This window comes from Lagenorhynchus albirostris, chromosome 3 (assembly GCF_949774975.1).
Source record: "Lagenorhynchus albirostris chromosome 3, mLagAlb1.1, whole genome shotgun sequence".
Lineage (NCBI taxonomy): Eukaryota > Metazoa > Chordata > Mammalia > Artiodactyla > Delphinidae > Lagenorhynchus > Lagenorhynchus albirostris.
The window spans coordinates 14881384-14886748 of NC_083097.1; positions in this window are offsets into that span (position 1 = coordinate 14881384).

Here is a 5365-nt window from a genome sequence, read left to right on the forward strand (position 1 = left end):
CCTGACTTTTCATCCTTACTTGTCCTGCTTCCACTAAGTGAATGCTGTCTGCTTAACTAATAAGATCATATAGAGGGGGAAAATTCACTTTCTTAGCACCTAGAAACAGAATGGCAAATTGTTTTAGGGAGAGGTCTTGGTGAATCTCTCAAAAGGGAGAAGTGATCCTCAGAAAGACACTGGGATGGCAAGAGAAAGAGGGAAGTTCTCTACAAGAAGGAGAGAGGGAGTAGGGGTGATGGGGCAGTGTCCCAGAGGTACAGTCTCAGAAAGAAAGACTCATGGTTTCTCTGGAAGCAAAATTTCCTAGAGAAGAAGCCATTTGAATGAGAGGTATGTATTTGTGTGTTGGTTATTGTATCATGGAAAACACTCTTCCACCTTCCCTACAAAATCTCCTGCTAACTTTACCTTGCTCAGTAATGCATTTGGTAAGAATGGAGTCTTTTGGACAATGCATGAAAATTCTGCATCAGTGTCAGGTCTGGTTTGTAACAAAATCAGTGACTTCATGAGGGGCTACCAACAAATGGATTCTGCAATTTATTTTACCATTTCTTGTATGTGTCTGAAATATACCATTTCCCCACCCTACCTACCCCTTCCCCCACCATTCCTTCCTCTTTGTCCTTTGTTTCCTTAAAACCTGTACATTCTTTAGGTCCAAATCAAGCTTTTCTTTCTCTAAGAAATCCTAAGAGCTATTCTGCCCTAAAATGACCTCTTCTGTCACAGATGCATTTTGTTTATTACTAACCACTTGGCATTTCCTTATTCCCTCTTTCTAGATAGATTTTTTTTATATGACTATGCCTGATCCTCCTGTACACAAAAAGCTCACTAAGGACAGGGTTTGTCCATTTACCTCCTTTTATCATCACACCCAGCCCAGTACTGTGTCTACAGCTGAAAGGATGATGATAATAAATGAGAGAAACTTGTTTGGGCTACAGAAAACCTTAATGTCAAAGGGAATAAAAAGTGGAGCAGAAACTGCTTGGGTTTTAGAGACAGGTCCAAAAAGCCATAGCTAACACTGGGTAATCATGTTTGAGAGAGGAAAAACCTTTTATAAAAGTCTGTTGGTAAATAGTCCCTTTTAAAAAGTGGTATTTTGGTCAGATACATTCGTAAATCTAAGACTTTTTCATAAGTTTCCTGAAGAAAGTGGCAGATATTTCAATAGAGGAGTTACAGGAAAAATGTAATAAGGCACACATGGAAAGCATACAGGCTTTTCCAGAACATTTCTGTTCCAATGATAATAGGCTGAGAATAATCACAGATTCCTTAGGAGGAACTTGTGTCCAATATACGCACTGAGAGCATATTCCATGACCATAGTCATTGTGCTTAATGAACTCTATATTGTTTTCATGATAGTGTATGAAATTATTTGTCACATTCATAACATTCCGTAGGTACTGTCTGAACAGACACCTGATGGGTACAACCTGTGATTAGTAGAGCCAATATTTTGATGCCTAGAATGGGCTACAGGCAGGTAGATAGAATATCTTGGAGAGTGGAGAGTTTAATTTTAAAGATTTTTATTTCTACATAGAGATTTGTTAGAAGAGAAGGAAGATGAGATCAGGTGAGAAAGCCAGAACCGACCCTGTTGGAGGAGAAACTCTCAAGTAGGAATACATTTTTTTTATATTAACAAATGTGATAACTTGATACTAGAAGACTTTGGTAACTGCAAAGTCAAACACAGTGAAGGTGGTAGTGATGGTGAGTAGATGTCTACACCACAGAAAATTTAAATGACCTTCCTGTATGAAGTCAGGAGAGTCAGTAGCAATATGGATCCAACAGACAAGCTGGTTGGGAATTTAGAAGTCTCAGTAAGAAACAGCTTACTCTTTCAAACAAATTTTTGTCTGAAGTTCCTTTCCCCTAGATATCTACCAGGGAGGTATTACCTTAGAGAATTATTAAGATGCCTAGGCCTACAGGCTTAGAAGCTTGATTTTGTCAGGCTATTGAGAATCATCTATCTCTAAGACTCAGATTTGTATTAATTATGCCTGAGGCTGATATATGGACATAGAATGCAAATTTATCCATTTGCTGTGAAAGCTGTAACTGTCATAGGAACCAGAGTATTTATAACCTCAGCATCAGTACATTCTCTCCGTATAGGTCAGCCTGTAACGGAAGACACATTCTATTCAGAACACTTGCCAGCAAGGCATCAGAGCATAAAGCATTAGTTTGATGAACTGCAATGTTTCTCAGCAATAGGCTAAATTAGCCTGTTGTTTTCACCACCACAATAGAAAAGATCTTGACAATGGACCACAGTATTCTCTGTCTGCTGGCTAGGCCCGTTGCTTATTCAAAATGCTTTGATGAGCAGCTCCAATGTACCTTTCTGATTCTCCTTTTATAGCTTCCATAACCCACCAAGCCCACTTTGGAGCAACATAGTCTTTCTTTAGACTTGTAAATGAACTCCCCTCTGATCATATTGAGATCCGTTAGGTTTAAGCCCTTAATGTGACCTTGCAAAATGCAATGACCTTTTCAAAATAATCTTATTTTTTTCTTTTCCAGCTTCATTGATGATTACTTAAACTTGTGGACAATAAGGAGACAAATCCTTGTCATTGTTGGTGGTGGGGCTCTGGTGGCATTATTGAGTAAACTGGGGTTGGGAGTGACAAGGTCTTCAAGAAGGAAGGTGAAGATTAGGAAAGGTTTCTAGTCACAGGAGAAACCAACCTGTGTTTGGAGTGGGAAAACTTGGGGAGAAAATCATACCTCAGTATGCATTAGTGCCTAAATTCATGGCAGTGAGAAAATGCAAATGCAGATGAGTGATGGGTCTGTTCTGGTCAGGACAAGATGGTGTAAGCTGGAACTCATATAAACTAAAGACATGGATGCCTGAGACTTGGAGGAAAAGCCTGACACAGGGAGTGGGTTTGGTTCTTTCTGGAATACCCAGTCCTATCCTGACTGATGAAGCCCACAGAGAAGGCGAAATTTTCACTTTGCTTCTTGTTGTCTAGTCTACCCTTCTTTCTAATAAAGACAAAGTAAATTGGAGCATGGAAACATTTTTCTTATAAAGGTTTAAGTAAAATCTTAACTAGTAGTCATGAGTGTATTTTTCATTTTCTTTTTTACCGTCATATTCTGACAGAATTAGGACAAAATTTAATTTATTTTGGAAAGCACTATAACACTCCCCACCAAAAAGAAAGCAAAAACAAATACCTTTTGGAGGGGCTGTATCACTGGTTTCAGATAGATTTCGTTAACAACTCTAAACTTTGTCCTAAAGTAATATTTAACCATTGTTTTGTAAATTGAAATCAAGATTAAATTCCTAGCAAGACAAGAAGTAAACTAGTTGTCTAGATTACAGGTTTTTTTCTTTTCTACCCAAGATAAAGAAGGAAAAAAATTGCAGTCATATAGGCTGTGCAGCACATATGCCCTTTGGACAGTGCTGTGCTGCATACCATGTGACTTTAGGAACTAAGTTTTGCAAATACACAAGAACGGGCTCTTTGCAAATAGTTCTGTTCTGGTCATTGATCAAACGTGAACCAAACCATTTACTTCCATTTTAGTGGCATTAAACTGATTTTAACCCTTCGTATTCACCAGGCCACCCTTCTGCTCCTATCTTGATGTTTTCTGTACATATTGTTTCTCAGGGAGGTACTTCAGAGGAGTAAGGGATGTTGGTGGAATTACTTTGATCATGGAAAACATGAAGGCATTTAGGGCTGCATTGGAGTCCTGCTATAATATGTGTCTGGGCTCAAGCTGTGGATTTGTTTAAATATCCAATATGATCATTTTAGAACAATATCCCTCAGTTAAATAAGTGAGTGGTCTTCAATGTCTTTCAAGAATAAATTTTCTTATGTTACACAGCTCTCTATAGTATGTTGTTGGGTCGCTTGTTTTTTTAAATTCTGATAAACTGTCTTTGGATATGAAAGGTATAATAAGGACAGTCAATTCTGTTATAACAAGGCACGTGTTTCTAAAAATCACCCTCCTGTGCAAAATCACACAATATAACAGATAGGGCTTGTAAGGAAAATGGGGTTTGGGGTATGACACTCAAAAACTTTGTCACTGACACATACAAAGGTAGAAGCCTAATAAAACAGGTAGTATGATCTTATACATCTTACATATTCTTATACACATCTCATTCATTCTTAAAGGGTTAAGAAACATAAATACTACAATACATATTGCACTTTAAACTGAATTTGCTTGTAGAATTGGTACAACTTGTGAGTTATTTTGAAGTGGTAGAAGGGCAGTTATTTTGATTTGCAGGCTTCCTGATGGTTTTCTGCAAAGTGAGACCATGGAGGAATGAGTAGGAACTTGGGGGTATTGGAGGCCATGAAGAGTGAGCTTGAGGACTGTATTTGTTGACTTAAATCACATGAATACAACTTGTGGTCATGATTACCTGTGCACAGGAAATAGAGAATTTCAAGAATATAACTAAGTCAGTTCAATACCAACCTCCAAAGGTCTCATTGACTTAAATTTAACTTGAGACTCATCAGCAAAAAAGGAAACCAGATCATGGGTATTGTATGAAGTCTATTTTACTATTGAAAATAAAGACTGAAATAACTGATTTTATGCATCATTTATTTGCCATTAAATTTATTTTTAATGATTTATTGATTTGTAATGACATAAGAAAAAAATTATACAATGCCGGAATCTCACTTTCTCTAAATAAGTTCTTCAGTTAAAAAATAAATACATATTGGGCTTCCCTGGTGGCGCAGTGGTTGAGAGTCTGCCTGCCGATGCAGGGGACGCGGGTTCGTGCCCCGGTCCAGGAAGATCCCACATGCCGCGGAGCAGCTAGGCCCGTGAGCCATGGCCGCTGAGCCTGCGCGTCCGGAGCCTGTGCTCCGCAACGGGAGAGGCCACAACAGTGAGAGGCCCACGTACCGCAAAACAAACAAACAAACAAACAAAAAAAACATATTATATTATTGTATAAACATAAAAAATACAACATTAAGGAAAGCTAAATAATAAGATAATATTTTATATCAGTTTGTAAAGTTAACAAAATTTAAAGTATTCAGTTTATATTCAAACATTTGATTCTATATAAATTTATGCTTTTTCTCAAAAGGGAAAAAGGGCATAAAACTTGAGTAAAATCCAATATATAAGACTAGATCTTGAAAACTTATATAATATTTTAAAAAAAGATTCAGGCAATACAAAAGAAAAGAGATCTTATTTTTGTATTAATTAACGTAACAGTCAAATAAGGGCTAGGACAGAAAATGTATTGCATGCACACTCCAAAAATCTCGAGTACCAGAAAAATTCCCTACGAGATATCTCAGCC